Source organism: Peromyscus eremicus, chromosome 7 (assembly GCF_949786415.1).
Source record: "Peromyscus eremicus chromosome 7, PerEre_H2_v1, whole genome shotgun sequence".
Taxonomy (NCBI): Eukaryota; Metazoa; Chordata; class Mammalia; order Rodentia; family Cricetidae; genus Peromyscus; species Peromyscus eremicus.
In genome coordinates this window covers 76839976-76860613 of record NC_081422.1, presented here as the reverse complement: position 1 = coordinate 76860613, position 20638 = coordinate 76839976, and positions in this window count along the sequence as shown.

The following is a 20638-nucleotide window of genomic DNA, read 5'->3' as shown; positions in this document are numbered from 1 at the left end:
AAGTGCCCTCCCTCTCTCCCTCCTTTCCTCTCTCCCTTCCTTCCTACTTCCTTTTCTTTCCTGGGTGTTCGGTGTCAGATCTGTAATTTATACCTTATGGTGGCGGCATCCAGGCTTATTGTAGAGTTAACACAATGGGTCACACCCCGTTGTTTCTCTCTCCACACTGCTAGTTGCCCGATTCAATCCACTAATGAGCCATGAAATATCCTTCTTCTGCTAATTTAACTCAGGGAGACCACTGGGGATTTATTTCAAAAGTTGAGACAGAGAGGAGTGCTCAGCTTACAAATTAGCTCACTGAAATGTATATTTTCCTTTGCAAAACTAAAACCCAAACAAATAAAACAAACTGACCCAACCAACCAATCAACAGAACCAGTTAAAACTGTATACTAAGAATGATTACATGATTTAATTATATTTAGATGAGCATTGACTTATCTTAGTTATAATCTAGACACTTAAACAAGACTACATTTTATAAAATAATAAAATTACAAAAAAACGTCAAATTTCCCTGCAGCTTGTATGTTGCTCACAGATTTTCTTCTAACTAATTTAAATCAGGAAGTCTCTGTTAAGCAATTTGTCGTTTTTCTTTTTCCTACTTTCTTTAATTTTTTTTTTTTTTTATAGTTCAGGACTGGTTTGCCATTATCTAAATTAAAAATGTCTGTGTAAATTAAAAATCAAAATATTATAGGAATGGTAAAATTCTTATTGCCCAGATTCAAATATCAGTAGATAAATGGTACTTGAAAGAAAGATACTAGTTTAAATTCTTTTTAAAAAAAATTTGTATTTGGGGCTGGAGAGATGACTCAGAAGTTAAGGATGCTTGCTGGTCTTGCAGAGGACTGAAATTTGTCTTTCAGCACCCACATCAGTCAGCTCACAACTCCTTGAATCTCAGTTCCAGGGGAAGAACCCTTTTCTGGACTCCTCAGACACCTGCACACCTGTGAAAAACCTACGCACCCCCCCCCCCCCCCGCAATAAATTGTTTATGTTAATTTATTGTTATTGGTGGTGATGGTCTGTCTGTATGTATGTGTGCGCATGTGCCATGGCCTGTGTGTGGTGGTCAGAGGACAACTTTGGGGGTTGAGTTGATTCTCTCCTTCCACCATGGCTTCAGTGGAACAAACTCACTTCAACAAGCTCGCATAGTAAACGCTTTATCAATTTGTCATTTCTGCCCAAGGTAAAAAAAAAAATGCCATTTAAAAATTTAAGCATGATTACATTTTTTTTTATAATGAAAAGGTATTTTTGAGATATTAGAATCCTTAATTTAAGCTGGGTTGTGGTGGTGGTGGTGGCAGCGGCGGCGGCGGCGGTGGCGGCGCACGCCTTTAATCCCACCACTCTGGAGGCAGAGGCAAGTGGATCTCTGAGTTTGAGGCCAGTCTGGTTTATAGAATGAGTTCCAAGTCAGCCAGGGCTACATAGAGAAACCCTGTCTTGACCCCCCCCCCCCACCAAAAAAAAGGAATCCTTAATTTATACCTTTGGGTGGAGGCTAATAAAACATAGAATTGGTGGTCTTATTGAATACATTAATAAATTATACTGTTATCCTGTGTTTTTAATGTATTTATTCCTCGGGTTTCACTAAATCCAAAATTGGACATGTAGTGGTTAAGCCTGGTTCACTTACTCTCATAATTTTATTAATGCAAATGAAAATCAAATGACATCCGACACAATGGGGAGCTGCTGCCTTCCTCTTGACCCTCTAAGTCCCTGCACTCCTTCCGCAGAGGTAACCATCTTTATTTCTCTCCGAAATGTGTGTTCTCCATGCTCTGTTGATTTCCTGTCAAGTATTGTTGTGTTTTTGTGATCCCATCTTATACCCATTTCCTATAATTTACTCGCCTGACCAACTGTGTTGGTATAATAACTTTAGGGGATAAATTACTATTCAGACATTGCTTTACTGATTATAAAATATTTACTACAAAGATACATAACAGTCTTTCTCATAAACCTTTTTTTTTTCTAAGCTGTTAGTAATTTCCTCTCCCCTACTACATCTATTCACTCTCCATGTGTCTGCTACTTTTAAGAACTCCTTCTGGCCCTTATTAATATTAATTTCAAAGTTTGCAAACACCCCTGATAATCAATCCATTTCATGAAGGTTTAGATTTATCTTCCAGAGCCCACACAGGTCTAATTTCTGCCATCCTAGACTTCTCTTTGCATCTTAGACTCTATCTTCATTGTTAGCATTGTGATTATTTTTTATTAACCACCCTATCCATGTACATTCTTATGTGGCTTCCTAGGAAAAAGTGCATGGCAGATAACTATTTACTACATGTATGACATTCTATTTACTTCCCCCCAAAACTTGAGTGATAATTAGGGTGGATATCGTACTATAAGTTAAATGAACTTTTCTATAATATTTTCAGAGCATGTAACTTCATGCTATGTGGAATTCTTTGCATACAACTTGATGTTTGCTCTGGAAGATTTTAGCTTTTTCTTATCCTGGTGCTCTGTAATGTCAACAAGATGAGTCATGAACAACTATTCTTTTTCCTGCAATTGTGAGTTTCAATGGACTGTTTTCTTGTAAACAGGTGTCCTTGAGTCCTTGTGTGTTTTTTTTTTTTAATGTGGTTCTTTTTAAAATGTAGTTTCTTCATTTTTTAGGGGCTAGGGAGATGGCACTGTGAGTAAAATGTTTGCTGTGCACTTTGTGAGGACCTCGATTTGGAATCCCAGCACCAATGGGCAAAGCTGGGTATGGAGGAATGTCTATAATCCTGGTTCTGGCGTCGTGGGGTTTCCATTGCTGCCATAAAACACCATGACCAAAAGCAACTTGGAAAGGAAAGGGTTCATTTCAGCTTACATGTCATGGTCACAGTCCTTCATGAGGAGAAGTCAGGGCAGGAACTCAGGGCAAGAACATGCAGGCAGAGTCTGAAGCAGAGACCATGGAGAAACACTACTTACTGGCTTCCTCCTCATGATTTTCACAGCCTGTTTTCTTATAGCATTCAGGACCACTAACCCCCGGGAGAGTGGGGGCAGCACCACAGGGGGCTGGAGCCTCCCATACCCATCATCAATCAAGAAAATATACCACAGGCAAATCTGGTGGGGGCATTTTTTTTCAGTTGAGCTTCCCTTTTCCAAAATGACTTAGTTCATGTCAAGTTGACACAAAACTAGCCAGCACAATTGGGGTGATGGAAACAGGTAGGAGTACCAGGATTCTCTGACCAGCTATTGTAGCTGAAATGGTGCGCTGTAGGCTCATTAAGAAACAGAGGAAGACATCTGATGGGTGAGCACACCCCTCCCATAGGTGCACACACATGTATATGCTGTAGTTTTTGTTTTTAACTCTTTGGGTGTCTACCACCCAACTCCCAAATAAATACACAGAGACTTATTCTTTCTTATGAATACCCAGCCTTAGTTGGGCTTGTTTCTAGCCAGTTTTTCTAACTTAAAATTATCCTATTTCTCTTTTATTATGTTTTGCCTCTGGGCTTTTTGCCTTTCTTTATTCTATATATCTTTCATTCCTTCTTACTCCATGGCTGGCTGTGTGGCGGTGTGACTGGTGTCCTCCTCTCCTTCTCCTTTTCTTGCTCCTCACTTTTTCCTAGATTTCTCCTCCAATTTATTCTCTCTGCTCACCAGCCCTGCCTAGCTATTGACCGTTCAGCTCTTTATTAGACCAATCAGGTGTTTTAGGGAGGCAAAACAACACAGCTTTACAAAGTTAAACAAATACAACATAAAAGAATGCAACACATCTTTGCACCATTAAAACAAATGTGACACAGCATAAACACATGTAACACATCTTCAGCTAATATTCCATAACAATATGCTACACTCATGTACCCACAGATGTTTTGTCTCCTCCAGTTGTTTGTGTTTCTATAAGTCCTATTATTCAGATACTGGACCTGATTAGTTAGCTTGATAAATACCTTTTAAAATGCTGCTTGTCTCTTTATCTAATTGTTTTGTTTCTGAGAGAGTCTCTGATACTTTGAGTTTCTAAGCGCTCCTTCTCATTCTTGGATCATTTGTTTATTTTTGGTTTTATGGATACAATCATTAATTTCCTCTTTAGGATGATATCAATGTGTCTTTCTCTCTAAAATCTCTACCTGATACCTTTAAGATTCTTCTCTGTCTGTTTTTGACAATTGAACTCTTTTTTCCTCAAATGTTTGGGGGCCCTTTTGTTATCTGTTTATTTATGAGTTCAAAAGTGGAGTGTGGCCCACCAGGTGAAGTGTTTGCCATGAAAGCAGGCTATTCTGAAAACTCTCTAGCCCAGGTTAGCTTCAGACTTACTATTTTGCCTCTTGCTTCCTGCTTACAGGTTGTGCCCCCATGCCCAGCTTAAAATTGTTCATTCTTACAGCTGTGTCACACTAGTCTCTGTTAGGACCACACTCACCTTTCTAGTCTATGAATGTGGTAGTTTGAATGTAATTGGCCCCCATAAGCTCATAGGGAATGGCACTATCAGGAGGTGTGGCTTTATTGGAGTGGGTATGGCCTTGTTGGAAGAAGTGTGTCACTGTGAAGGTGGGCTTTGAGGTCTTATATATGTTCAAGCCACAGCCAGTGTCTCAATTCACTCCCTGTTACCTGCTAATCAAGATGTAGGACTCAGCTTCAGCACCATGTCTGCCTGCACACCACCATGTCCCACCATGATGATAATGGACTAAACCTCTGAAACTGTAAGCCACCACCCCATTAAGTGTTTTCCTTTATAGGGGTTGACACAGTCATGGTGTCTCTTCACAGCAATAAGAACCCTAACTAAGACAATAGATAACAGATATTTGTGTGAAGGATTGCTTTTAGGGTAATGGGTGAAATTGAAGCTCCCATACCAATATTTTGAATGAACTATGACAAATAATAGGCTCTGAACATTCTTAGAAACACTGGAGAAAGGGGCTGGAGTTTAGCAAACACATTAAAGGGTTAAAGGCCAACCTGGACATTAATGAAAAGCTGACTAAGATGGGATGCACTGGTTACATTATTTCTGAAATCAAAGTGGAGGAGTGGCCTAAGAAAAGCCTGTTAATACTCCCCCCTTGTGGTGCCTAATCTTGGTTGCCAATTTGACACACCTGGAAAGAGGGAATCTCAACTGAGAAACCGCTTCCACCAGATCTGCTGTCAAACTGAAGGTGACTTTAGTCTTTGCCATATTTTATTGAAAAACAATCTACGTAATTGTAGACGAGGAAACTGGATGTCAAATTTAAATGTGTGCTGTGCTTTATAACTCTCTGATCTTTAAAAAAATATTTTGTTTTTGAGATTATAATTCAATTACATCATTTCTCCCTTCCCTCTAAAACCTTCTGTGGAGGTTTGAAAGAAAATGGCCCCCAAAGGGAGCGGCACTATTAGGAGGTGTGGCTTTGCTGGAGTAGTTGTGGCCTTGTTGGAGGAAGTGTGTCTCTGTGGGGGTGGGCTTTGAGGTTTCCTTTGCTCAGGTTTCACTCAGACCTGTTGCCTGCAAGTCAAGATGTAGAAATCTCAGCTCCTTTTCCAGCCCTATGCCTGTGTGCATGCTGCCTTGCTTCCTGCTGTGATGATAAGGGACTAAACCTCTGAACGGTAAGTGAGCCACCACAATGGAATGATTTCCTTTATAAGAGTTGCTGAGGTCACATAGTGTCTCTTCACAGCAATAGAAACCCTAACTAAGATACCTCCATATATCCCTTTTCTCTCTTTGAAATTCATGACCTCTTTTCATTGTTATTACATGTATATGTATATATGTACACACATATTACTAAATATAACCTATTCAGTCTGTATAACTGTTACTTGTATGTATGTTTTCAGGGCTGACCATTTGGTACTGAAGAAGCAATTGGTGTGCTCTCCCCCGGAGAAGACTATTTACTCCACTCTGGGCATTCTTTAGTTGTCTGTTGGCAACTAAATGTGTAGGGTTGAAACTGTAAAGGCTTTCCCCTATCTATCGACTTTGGTATATTGGTGTCATCCTTGTCTAGGCAGTCATGTTGATGACACTTTTTGGGTACAGCTTCTTTGTGTAAATATAATAAGGCCTATGCCTCTAAATTTCTTAGACTCTGAAAGTATAGTACTGTTTTGGGTAATGATTCTATGAATATCCAAGCTCTTCTGAATAATTTAGGAGAAACAAATTTGCAATAATTGTTGTGTTATTGTTAAACCTGAAAATTGTAAGAAGAAAGAACAAATCCAAGATTGTCCAACTGAAGCAGACTTTATTAAATACTGGTCAGGAAGATGGACACTGGCCGGATCCAAACCTGGGATTCCCAAAAAATGGCACTGAATTAGGTTAGTCAGGTGCTCATAAAGGCAAAACACGTAACACTATGGTACTTCCCACCTTCATCCAATCAGGGCAAGCATACATCCTGTCAGACTTACTCCCTGCCTACATGTGATCAGGAACATCCTGTGTAGTTGGGACAACCAAGTTTACTGTATTGAAAACACGTGGCTTGCTACCACCTTACATGAAAAACAGCCCCCAGCATTCCAGGAAGTTGTCTGTCCTTGGTCAGGTGGGGCATACAGGTTAACTTTAGCCCTTACTATATGTGTTTTAAAATTTATTTGAAAGAGCTGTTGTCAGATTGCTTCTCAGTCATTTGGTCAAGTAAATACAATTGCTGATTTTAGCGAGGTTTTTCTTTGTTGCTGAGTATATGAGAAACAACCCGTCCTTAAGAATCAGAAGAAGTTGGGCATTTAAATTAATCCCGTCACTTTGGAGGCAGAAGCAAGCAGATCTCTCTAAGCTGGACTGGAGGCCAGCCTGGACTATAGAGTTAGTTCTAGGCCAGTCAGGGCTACATAGCAAGACTTTATCTAAAGACAAAGAAAAAAGAGCTTAAAGAAGCAGATCAAGTAGAGGACAGGTGATGTGAGCTGCAGGCAGAGTAGAATGGTGATCTGCCCTTGTCCAAGCAGGAGGCAACTGGAACCTTCTTAGAGTGCTATTGGTTGTCTGTAGTGACATCTAGTTCTCACTAATACCCTTAGCAACATGAGGAGCAATGAAAGGGATTTCACACCACTATCTCCTTGTTGGCCAGTAATAAAAGAAGCCCAACTTTTATTAAGAGCATAATTTTTATTTCTCAACCAGCTACTTCAACAGAGGTCTCACAGTTACTAAAGAAACTTGTATTATCGGTTTTAACTAAGGAAAGACATCTTTTATTACCCTGTTCTTTCATACAGTCTCTGCTTTCTTCCACCTGGAAGAAAGAAAGATCCAAAGAATATGTGAATTGTTTTTGATGCTGAGGAGTTCATTCTAGATATGGATATGTTTTGTTGGCTACAAATGTTTCATGTCTTGAAATATCTGTGTAGTCTTCAAGCTCCAGAGGGTGTAGGTAGAGGAAGCCCGTGAGTGGTATGGTGTTCCTTTGCTGGTTGGCATATTATTGAGCTTTGATTGTAGAGAGCACCAGCTGGCACATCCTTCTCCAGTCTTCAGCAGAGCTAATGAGTTCCTTGCCTCCTACAGCATGGTGTCTTCTCCTTGTTAGAGATGGATAGCTCCTCCAGTAATTCTCCATCACGCAGCTTCTCCAGCAGTTGCTTCTTCAGCGTTGGTAGCTATTAGAACAATGAATTTGTCCCAGACAGTTCCTGTAGGGCCAGGCTTTGGTAGTGCAAGCCCTTCTTTAGCATCGGACTCCTCTAGCATGCAGTTTCACTAGTTTCTGACTTCAGCAATGTGGACACTGTCTCCACTGACTCCTGTAGTGTGTCTTCTCCAGTGCCTTGCTCCCACAGTGCTGTTTCTTTAGTGTTCAGCAGGATCCAGTAGGCAACAACTTCCCCTGCGTTCTTTAGGTCATTTCATGGTATAAATGACTTGAGCTGTTCTCTTTGGGATCTTCACAGTGTCAGATTAGAGTGTAATCTTAGAGTGTAAGGCATAGTATCTTCATGTGAAGCTTTCCCACAGCAGTTTTTAGCAAACTCTCTTTGTTGCTTGTTGGTGACTAAAAGTCCAATAAATGACAGTCATATGCTTTATTCCACAAGCTCAGGATTTTAGCTCAGGTATAGGTGAAGGGGTGGGATGGGGAATGTGGTTAACCTAAGGATAGAGGCTGCTCCTTATATTTGCTATTCCTATATTCTTTAGAGTTCTGTTTACTATTTATTAGTTATTCATTATGTGATCTCTTATAGCTAATAATTCTATATTAAATTTTCTTTATAAAGTTATTACAGAGATAATTTCTGTCTCTTTTTCTCCCTCACCTTTGTCATTTTATTTTGAGATGGGGGGGGGTCTCATGTGGCCCAGGCTAGCCATGAAATTGTTATGTATCCAAACTGGCCTGGAAGCCATGAATTTCTGATTTTCCTGCCTCTACCTCCCAAGTGGTAAGGTTACAGGCATGTGCTACCACACCCAGATCTTAGGTTTTCTCTAGCAACTGAATATCACTGTATAGCACAGACTGGCTTTCAACTTAATGAGCCTCTTGCCTCAGCCTTCCAAGTGATCAGATTACAGGTGTGTACCACCATAGGCACTTTCTGACAAAAAAAATTATCTTTTGGTGTTAATCATTCTTGTTAAGTTTTCCAGATCTATGTAATACATTTACAGTTTTGGGTATTCAGGTTTTATTTTGTCTGAGAAAAATTTTTTTGAAGGCTGTTTTTCATTTCTCAGGAACTCAAATTATGTTTATGTTGAGTTTCTTTTCTCTTTAATAGTTATGTTTCTCTTCGATTTTTTTATCATTTTATTTTATTAAAATATCATCTAAATTCTGTTCTAAATGTATCTGAAATTTTCATGACCTCTATGAGCTTAATTTATTTGATATCTTTATTTTCTTCCTTATTTTTGTATGCTTACAAGTTTATCATTCATTATTTTTGTTCTCATTGCTTTCCTTTGCCTTCCTTATTCCTTTCTACCCCTTTTCTCCCTCCTTCCCACCTCTCTCTTTTGATGTATGTATGTGTGGTTTGCATGTGTGGTATGACAGTTTTTTAAATTCGCACAATCTATAATCACCTGGGATGGGAGTCTAAATGAGAGACTGTTTAGATTAAGTTGGACTTTGAGCATGTCTATGGGGGATTATTTTGGTTAGGTTAATTGAAGTAGAAAGACCCATCCTCTGTGGGTGGCACCATTCCCTTAGCATGGGATCCAGGACTATGTAAGAGTGGATAAAGTGAGCTGAACACTGGTAAGCATGCATGCATTAATTGTTCTTTTCTTCTGACTCTGGATGTAATGTGACCAGCTGCTCCAAGCTCCTGCTTATGACTTCCCCATCATGGTGAACTGTAACAGGGAATCATAAGCTAAATAGATGGTTTCCCCCTCCAGTTGCCTTGTCAGGGTATTTTATCACAGCAAAAGGAAAAGAAACTAAGACAGAAATTGGTACCAAGAAGTGGGGCTGTGCTGTGGTAAGCCTGGCCATATAGCTTTTAGGTGTTTGGAACTGTTTGTGGGAGGAATGTGGAAGAGTTTGGAACTTTGGGCTGGAAAAACTGTTGAATGCTATGGATACAGCTTAGTGAGCCATTCTTGTGGGAGCTCTGAAGATAGCAATTCTGAGAGAAATGCCAACAGCAGAGGTCCAGCTCATGAGGCTTGAGATGGGAAGAAAAACTCTCTGTAGAGCTGGGCTGGTTGTCATCCATATAACTCCATTGGCCAAGAATCTAGCTTCAATCTGTTTGTGTTCAAGAACCTGAGTGAAATTGAATTTAAAGATAATGGAATGATTTGTTATGCATAGCATATTTCAGGGAAACATGATATTCAGTCAGTTGCTGAAGAGGAGATGTTCACAATTCTAGAGAAACATCCTGAACTTCACTTGGGAGAATAGGAAAGGTGTCCCAAGGGCAAAACTCTACACTTAGAGGCTCCATCTTGGAAAGATCCAAATTTATTTAAATGGGAAAAAACCTGAGTAGAAGGGGTTCCTTACTCCTCAAAAGCAGTTGCCTAGGAAACTATTTCACCAAGCTGTTACAACTGTGGTCTAATGCGGGCAGGTTGCATAATGAGCCAGCCACAGAACTTGGAGACATCATCCAGGTGGTACTTGTTTTGAAGACGTGGTGGATGCAATATTGAGAAAGTCATGGAGAACAGATGAAGCCAGGCAATGTTTGACAGGGTCCAAGTTCATGAAAATACTGCCCAGGGGTCATCATGTCAAGCTGTGAAGATGAAGCCTCCGCTGTCCTGGAGAACTTCAGTATACTGAAGATGTCAGGGTCATGGCTCACCGGTTAAGGAGGGCTGCAGACATGGAGTGGAGCTGTATTAAGTTTAAGTGAGAAGTTGTTTGTAATGCCAATGACTAGACCAGAGGAATGGGACAACCCAATTTCGTTGGAGTCCCCAAATTGCATTATAAGCCCCAGACACTGTGAATGGAGTTGCAGGAGTTGGTGTTTGCCCTGCTGGATTTTGTTTTTGGTGTGATGGTTTTATTTCCTGGTTTTTCCTTTTTGAAAATGAAGTGAATACTCTGTGCCACATGTTCTTTATTTTATAGGAACTCATAGTTAAGATACTTTGGACTTTTAAGTGTTGGAATTTTTAAAGACTATTGTCAACTTGACACAATCTAGAATTCACAGGGAAGAGTCTTAGTGAGAAATTATCCAAATTGAGTTGGTCTGTGAACATGCCTATGGAGGATATCTTGATTGCATGAATTAAAGTGTGAAGAACCAACTACTGTACCACCCACATTCCCTAGTAAGGGGATTATGAACTATGAAATAGTGGAAGGTGTGAGCTGGACACTAGCATGCAGCACTCTTTTGCTCTCTGTGGCTTGATTGTGGATGTAATGTGACCAGCTCCTGTGACTTTCCCGCTATGATGGCCAGAAGTTTGGAATTGTGAGCTAAATAAATCCTTTATACCTTAAGTTGCTCTTGTCAGAATATTTTATCACAGAAACAAGAAATGGTATAAAGATGTGGCATACACATAAGTGTGAATGTGGGTGTATTTATCCATGCTTGCACTTGTGGAAGCCAAAGGCATTTTCCTCAATCAATCTCAACTGTATTCTTTTGAGAGGTCGCTCACCTTATTTTTTAGGCAGGGTCTTTCACCAAACCTGAAGCTTACCATTTGTTTTAGACAGACAGACCATCTAGCTCTCACTGCCCTCAGACCAGCACTGTGGTTACACACACACACACACACACACACACACACACACACACACACACACACATCGTGATGTTTGCCTTTACATGGGTGCTGGGGATATGAGTTAGGTCCTTATGTTTGTGCAGCAAGTACTTTGCCCACTGAGCCATCTCCACATGTCACAATTCATTTTTGAAGCTCACTTTGTATAGGCACTTGCTTTCCTCAGTGTTTTTTTTCTTCATTTTTCTTTATTAAGAAATTTTCTATTCACTCCACATACTATCCACAAACCCCCCTCCTCCCTCCTCCCACCACCCAGCCCTCTTTCCCAAGCCATCCCGCAACCCCACATTCCCCAAATCGAGGTCTCCCATGGGGAGTCAACAGGGCCCAGCACACTGAGCTTAGGCAGGTCCAAGCCCCTTCCCACTGCACCAAGACTGTGCAAGGTGTCACACCACAGGCACTGGATTCCAGAAGCCTGCCCATAGACCAGGGACAGATCCCGATCCCCCTGCCTTGGTGCCCCCCAAACAGTTTGAGCCAAACAACTGTCTTCCGTATCTAGAGGGCCTAGTCCAGTCCCATGGGGACTTCACAGACACCAGTCCACAGTTCATGGGCTTCTACTAGTTCCTCAGTGTTTTATACTTATGGTTTATATTTGATTATATTTTTCAATTTTATGCAATGTTAATATGAATAGTCTTCAACTTTTATCTGTTTTTCTTACTCTTACTATTCTACTAATATTTTTGTATAAGTCTTATGCTGGCTTTTATTTGGTTGTTACATATCTTTGGATACTTTTTTTCTCAGGTCAGGAAGTACTACTTAATTCCCTTATAAAACTGGCTTGGGCACATATTCCTTCTATTAATTTTGTCTTGCTTCAGTTAAGGAAGCCAAGCAACTTCAACCACCTTGACAATGCAGGCTAAATTGTTCCTACCTTGCTTTATCACGAGCCTGCTTTGTATAAATGTGTAATTCCTCAGTTTTTATGTCTCTGTTTTTTCCCACCGCTCTTTTTTTTCTGCACTAAACAAAATCCTGTTGCATAAATAATGGAAAGGATGCAAGCAAAAGGGAACCTTTATCCACTGTTGCTAGAGTAACATAAATAAGCAATTAGAGAAATCAATGTGGAGGTTCCTCAAAAAGCTAAAAATGGAGCTTCTGTTTGCTCCTGCTGTACCACTCAGGGGTATTGACTCAAAGGAATTAGTCAGTATACAACAGACCCCCATACACCCATTTTTAATTATGGCATTATTTACATTAGCCAAGTTACCGAAACAACCCAGGTGCCCAACAGTAGGTGAATGTTGGGATAAAGAAAATGTGCTGTTTATATATACAGTGGAGTATTAATCATAAAGAATAATGAAATTATTTAAATTTTATTAGATGGAACTGGAGCTCACCTATTAAGCAAAATAAGCCAGACTTAGAGAATAAATATTGCATATTTCTCTCAAATGTAGAATCCATATTTGTGATGGCTATTCTTGGTTGTCAACTTGACTACATCTGGAATTAATTAAAGGCCAAAAACTGGAGGACATACCTGTGAGTGATTTTTGCTTAATTTGAAGTAGGAAGATCTGCTTCTAATCCAGATTTTGAGGCAGGAAGACACACACCCTTAATCTGCACCACACCTTTTGCTAGAAATCTATATAAGGACCTAGAAGAAGGAGACTTTGCTCTTTGCCTGCTTGCCCTCACCTTGCTAGCACATCCATTCCTTCACTGGCATTGGGAACTACTTCTTCAGGATTCCAGAATCTACAGAAGACGAGCTGAGATACCCAGCTTCATGGACTGAGCAACTTCTGGATTCTTGGACTTTTCGTTCACAGATTGCCATTGTTGGATTAGCTTGACTGCAGACTGTAAGTCATTTTAATAAGCCCCCACCTCTCTCTCTCTCTCTCTCTCTCTCTCTCTCTCTCTCTCTCTCTATATATATATATATATATATATATATATATATATATATATATATATTCATTCTATAAGTTCTGCTACTCTAGAGAACCCTGACTAATACAATATTAAAAAAGATATGAAAAAAGTGGAAAAATGATCAAAGTGCATTATATACATGTATAGACACATAATAATGGAAACTATTATTTTGTACAATTAATATACACTAATAAAGAACCAACAGTTAAGTTACAGCCCTGAGTCACACCAAGAAGATGGCTGATTTCACTCCCTGGGTTTGCCACAGAAAACATGGACTGCTTTTTGGATTTGTATGAGGTTTCCACACACCTACAGAATCTCTTTCTGCCAAGCTTCCTGCACTTCAGTTTGCCTTTGACGATTGTTGAACCCTTTTAAACATTGTAGTAGGAGATGGAGTTACATTTCTGTTTCTTGTTCTCCTTTGGAATGACTTCCTTTGGTAAACAGGTCTGTTTTTATACTAATGCATAAAGATATTTCCTGTTTTCCACCATGATTTGCTCTTCTGGAGACAACACTAAAGACATGTTGGGGTTTATAAATGAAGAACTTTATGAAAACTATGAAAGCTTGTTGCATGGAGTGCTCAATATTAATTCAAACTCATTTTGGTACGCACCAGTTAAGAAAGAATAAACATTGTTTCAGTTAACTTTAACAGAATCATCCAAGTAACAGTTATCCTTACAAAAGAACAGCTTCAGAAACTGAAATTTAAAACTCACTTAACAGGTTTTGGTGGAAATGTTAAGGAGAATGGGAGTCTGTGTGCCCTCATGTACAATAGGGACAGTATCATCCATTTGTGTAAATAGGGAAAAACCAAAGACCAAGGGTTGTGAAAAATTTCTACCTATACAGAGCTGTGAATTGCATATGGGGGAATGTTCTAGAAGTTAAAGAAAAACATGACAAGGAGAGAGCATGGAAAAACTCAGTGACTATTCATTGTTGCCTGGCAGCAATGACGGCATGTCTAGGAAAGTGTGGAGATCCACAGAGGTTTCCGAGTGAGAACTCACTCAAGGTCAGAGAATCTGAGCTTGCTTTACCCAGCAGGGCTGCATAAGGGGATGATTTGACCACGGGTGTGGTTACCTGGTGTTTGGAAGGGTCTAACTATGTGGTGTGCTTTGATCTAGCAAGGGGGAGGTCTTTTGCCCCGCCCCTTGGCATTATTATAAAAAGCCCTTTTGGAAAAAACGAATAAATGGAAAAGGCCCTTGGGTATTGACCCAGGTCCTCCCAAAGCTACCCTGTGTTTCTGTCTTTCTCCTCTTCACTATCTTTCTATCTAATATTTTCTTATTCCCCTCTCCTCCTCATAGGAACCCTGGAAAAGGTGGGAGCTGGCCTCCCACAGGAAAGTCCTGTCCTCAGGCTTTACCATATCTGGAAGAGTTACAGAGGCTTTACTCTGACAGGTAATAGAAAAGACCATTTTAGAAAGAGGTCATTTTTATGTGTTCTTTTAGATACCTGACACACAATGCAAGCTTAATAAATAGTACATAAAATGTTACCTCTAGGGAAAAATTGCATTTTAGACTTCCATTTTCCTTGCCGCAGCACAGAATGTGAGACTAAGGCAAGAGAGATAAGAGGGTATGTGCAGTCCCAGCAGTGCATTCAGGGTGCTGCTGGGATGCTAATGGAATACACTCTGTTTTTCAGGGAAATCAAAGCAGTCCTTTCACAGATCATTTTCAGACCTTTACCAGTATTTGTTTCAAATCTCCTTTTAAGAGATTCACCGGTATGTGAATGCTTGTGGAGAAGCAGAACAAAGCCCCAAGTTTAAAATACTGGATGTTAACATTTTGTGCATGCAGCTCCCTATCATACACAGAAGACACAATCTTACAGCAGATGCGCTGGTCCTCTGCCCTTACAACCTTTCCATCCCCTCTTCCAAGACGTGCCCTGAGCCTTAGGTCTAGGGGTTGCATTGTAGGTTTATCAGTTGGGGATAGACACCTCATATTTTCTTGCTCTTTGCATATTAGTCTGTTGTGGATTTCTGTGATGGTTTCCATCTGCTGCAAAATGCTTCTTTGATGGTGGGCTGCATTTCCCTATAGGTCATCCAACCCTAGGCAGCCATTCCTAAACACATATACATGTGAGCAACACTAAATGGACTCAGCAGTTCACACACACACACACACACACACACACACACACACACACACACCACACAGCTGTGTGTGCAACAATAATTAAAGTTGAGGGGAACTGGGAAGACATGGGAGGAGTTGGAGGGGGAAGAAGGGTGAAAGTGTAAATATAGAACATTGTGTGACACTCTCCAAAATAACAAAGTAAATGTTAAAAAGTAAAATTCCAGACTTTAATAAGGCTAGTAACCACTAGTGCCTGGAAGCTTGTAAGGAAGATGACTCCCATATATGAAACCTGTTCCCTAGGGGACACAGAATATCAGGAGAACTACCTGTTGCCTCTGGATAGAACTGGCCACAGAAGTGTTGCACCTAGTGCAAAGAGAAAATGAATTTTAAGGTGTTGACAGTAGAGCATTAAGATAATGTGGATCTCTGGGTCCAGGGTACCATGGAGCTATGGGAGTTTGGGAGTTTTTGTGTGAAACAGTCCCTGCCTTTGGCTGTGCTTCCTAGTCTTCTTTCTTTGTGCTGACTGATGTCTGCTGTTCCATCACATGCACACAGATAAGCGTCTGGTGACACTGAGTTGCCGTACGTACCTTATCATCTCAGTGACTGTCAATTTCATGGCTGCCCACAGGTGAAAGCAAGTTTGATATGTGATAAAGAAACCAACAGTATAGAATGACAAAGGGGAAGGGCAGGGCATGAGACCTTGGATACTTGTGGTGGGAGGATTGCCTCTCTGAGGGTACATCACCAAAATGGTCCAGTAGGAATGGAGTCCAGACTCAGAAGGACAAACATGGTATGTACCCACTCATAAGTGGATACTAGATGTAGAGCAAAGGATAACCAAACAACAATCCACAACTCCAGAGAAGCTAGGTAACAAGGAAGACCCAAAGAGGAATGCATAGATCACCCTGGGAAGGGGAAATAGATGAGATACCCATGAGTAAACTGGGGATAAGGGGTGGGCAATGGAGGGTAGGGAATAGGAGATGAGAACATAAAGGGATGGGATGGTTGAGCTGGAACAGGGATGGAGTGGGAAAGCAATAAAAGATACCATGATAGAGGGAGATATCATAGGGCTAGAGAGAAACCCAGTGCTAGGGAAGTTGCCAGGAATCCCTAAGGATGACCCCAGCTTGGACTACTAGCAATAGTGGAGAGGGTGCCTGATCTGAACTGGCTTATCCCAGTCCAGTGATCAAACCGGTGAATACCCTGTCATCATGAAGCTTTTCTCCAATGACTGATGGAGGCAGATGCAGAGATCCGCAGCTAAACACCAGGCAGAGCTCCAGGAGTCCAGTCAAAGAGAGAGAAGAGGGATTCTATGAGCAAGGGCATCAGGATCATGATGGGGAAACATGCAGACACCAAACCAAACTAGTGGGAACTCATGAAAGTTGAATCAATGGCTGTGGAACCTGCATGGTGAGACAATTGTGTAGTTTGATCTGCTTGGGTGGGCCCCCTGGCGGTAGGATCAGAACCCATGCCCTGGTGCATGAGGGAGCTTTTTGGAGTCCACTACCTATGATGGGACACCTCCTGTAGCCTTGGGGCAAGGGGAAGGGCTTGGACTTGCCTCTACTGGATGTGCCTCCCCAAGAGAGGCCTTGCCTTCCTGTGAGGGGGGGGGAGTGGAGGGTGGGTTGAGAGGGGGAGGCTGTGGGGTGGGAGGAGGGAAGAGGGGGATCTTTGATTGGTGTGTAAAATGAATGAAAAAATTTTCTTAAAAAAAGAAAAGAAAAAGGAATGGAGTCTAGAATTAAAAAAATGTTCTTTTGCATGTATTTCATATTGGGGTAGAAGTTCTTAAGGTAAAAAGATGGTTATCTGTTCTGGTGGTCTGGTGAGTGCTAGACTGTATTCCATGAACTACTGTAACTGAGCGATACAAAGAGCTAAAGGCTCCTGTAGCCTGCACACACTGGTTTCTTTGTTTATATCCCTGCAGATTCTACAGCAGTTTTCTCACTCTCATGTTAAGAAACAGTTCTGGGGAAAAACTTCCACCTTGACTTACAATGCGCCTGATCATCACTTCAGATAAAAAAACTGGATGTTGTTAATATGGGAAAACAAGGAATGCTCTTAACATGCATAATAAAACATTGGCTGTCCATTTTGCCTGTGTGGTGCACAAATCATGCTGAGCTACTTCTCCAGCCCCATTTCCTTTGTGTTTTAAAGTATTTCTTTAACAAAAGGTAGAATTTGTATAAGTGTACAAATAATATAAGTAATAAAAAGATGAAACCTAAATTAAAAGGAAAACTTTAATTTCAAATTTAATTTTATGCTCTCTGATTTATGAGTAGGGAGATTATCAAGAGAGGCACTTCTTATTTCTAAAAATCAGTATATAAGTGGCTACTTCCCCCACATATAAACAAGGACAGATTTTTATGAGTGTGCAGAATAGTATAGAGTCCTAAAAAACCTTGAACTTTAGGGGCACTGTGAGAGGTGCAGTTCTAGGGATCACTGGCTACATATCTTTTACGTGAATGACAGCTGCATGGGTTAAAAAATGTGTAGCTGCTGTGGTCTGTCTATACATTTGTTTACTTCAAAAACACTTACTAATGTTGTCAAGGATGTGGAGGCCCTGGAGACACTTTAAATTGCTTTATAATTTAGTATGTTAAGTCAGTTTTTCTAAGAGATATATTAACTTTGACACTTAACCTACTGTCCAAATAAAACAAATTACTTCTCGGAATAATTTTTCAATTTTTGAAAAAGGTCAGGGTCATTTATTTGATTTCTTATAAACTGAGACTCCCAACTCTAAGCTAGAGGAGGGTCATTAACATAAATTGATGTAAAATTGCTTAAAATGATTGATCTATGTGCTTGCCTCTTGGCCAGATCCTGAATAAAATAAAATAAATTGGAATTTTGGTTTCAGTCTTCAGGTTACATACCTGACAGACCTCTGGGCAGAGCAAAATGATTTCACACATGCTGGTGCTACCCGTTCTCAGTTCACGTGCACAAGGCTTTGAGGGCAATAATATCCATGACTTCTTTTTCAGAAAATGAAGGTGTCTTCCAAGACTCTGTACTTAGAGTTTCTTTGAGTCTCTTGCTGACACGGACCTGGTCCTATATAGAAAGCTGCCTGCACTGTGGAAAGAACCCTGGACTGAACCCAGTTACCCCAGTGTATGGGCAGGGCTATGTCTCCAGCTACTGAACCCAGTTCCCCTGGTGTATGGGCAGGGCTATGTCACCAGCTACTGAACCCAGTTCCCCAGTGTATGGGCAGGGCTATGTCTCCAGCTACTGAACCCAGTTCCCCAGTGTATGGGCAGGGCTATGTCACCAGCTACTGAACCCAGTTCCCCAGTGTATGGGCAGGGCTATGTCTCCAGCTACTGAACCCAGTTCCCCAGTGTATGGGCAGGGCTATGTCACCAGCTAGTGCTTGCCTAGACCTTGGCTTCTCTGCTTTACTTTCTGATCTGTGAAGGCTGCATGGGAATATCTGTTTGTATTCATTTCTATGGCAGATGCATCGAATTGTTACAGACACCCTGGCTTACAGTCACAAATGTATCATCTTATAGTTCGTAGACCAGAGCTCTAGTGTGGTTACTTGAGCTAAAGTGAGAGTGTTAGCAGGGCCCTGCTGCTCTCTGGTGTTCTTGGAGAGAATTTGTGCCCATTGACTCTGACCTCAGTTTCTATCTTCGAAGTCATCAGTGTGACATCTGATACTTTTGTCATTACAGCCCGGTACAGTGAGTCCTAATCCAATACAATGTTTGCTCTTATAAAAAAAAAAAAAGAGTAATCTGGACTGAGATAACAGACATGGGTCTAGATTGAATACGTGCCAAGGTAAGGGAGATTAGGGTGATGTAGCAAAAGCTACTGAAAGCTGAAACCCCCCCAGAAAACCCTCAGAAGCTAGTTAGAAACATGGGACAGATTCTCCTCTGGGTCCCTTGGGAAGGAATCAACTTGTCTGTGCTTTATGCTCAGACTTCTTATATCTCCAGGAATAATGGGTGAATTTCTGTTGTAAGATATCCACTTTGTCCGAGCAGATGTTTATGTCACTGTAGTCATAAGACTGGCAAAATTGAAGCCTGTGAGATATTGAGAGACCCTAGTCGGTCTTTGGAGACTTCTATTTATTTTTACAGGTTCCTCTGCCTTTGCCTCTCTTATTTCACATCTAACTTTCAGACTGCTTTGTTTGCTGACCCCAAATTCTAGTATCATATGCAGAGGCAAATAGCTTCACATAGTCTTCTGTAATCCCTGGAATCTTATCTCTTTTTATATGTATACTTCTATACTTATTTGTGTATATATGAGTCCTTAGATATTCGTTTTCAAAGGCCTTTTCCACTAATCTTGGGATTTCCTTTTAATTTTCATAATAGTATTTTTGAGTAGTAGTAATTTTTAAATTTAATGATATAAAATTTATTGATTTTTTTCCTATCTATCTATCTATCTATTTATATTTTATATATACATTGGTGTTTTGCCTGCTTGTATGTCTGTATGAGGGCATTGGATCCCCTAGAACAGGAGTTACAGACAGTTGTGAGCTGCCATGTGGGTGCTGGGAAGAGCAGTCAGTGCTCCCAACTGCTGAGCCATCTCTCCAGTCCCTTTATTGATTTTTTTATGATTATAGTTTGTATTTTTTGGATCTGGTCTAGGAAATCCTTGTTCTAGTCATCATGATTCTATCTATCTATTGATCTACTTACTTACCTGTCTATCATCTATCTATCTATCTATCTATCTATCTATCTATCTATCTATCTATCTACCTACCTACCTACCTATCACATTTAGAGCATAGAAAGGGATAAGAGGTAGTGGTCAAGGACCGTCTTCTGCTTTTGTTCCTATAAAGGTTGAGTTGGTTCAGCACAATTTACTCAAATGACCCACCTTTCTTCATTGAACTGACTTAGTATCTATGTTGATGATCTCTCCCGGTGAGCTTGCATCCGGACTCTTCTGTTCTATTGATTTGCTTGTCTATCACTAGCCCAATTTAAGACAGGAAATGAAGGTGTTCTTTTTCAAAACAGTTTTTGTTACTCTAGATCCTTTAAACTTACATAAAAAATTCTAAAATGAGTTAGTTTTGTTTTTAAGTTTATTTTCTTCTTCTTTTTCTATTTTCAAAACATCTTGACTGCAGTTTCTCTTTCCCCCATTCTTCCCAGTTTCCCCACCTCCACGCTTTCCCAGATCCACTCCTCCTTTGTTTCTCTTCAGAAAATAGCAGGCTTCTCAGGGATATCGACTGAACACAGCACAACAATAGAGTAAGAGT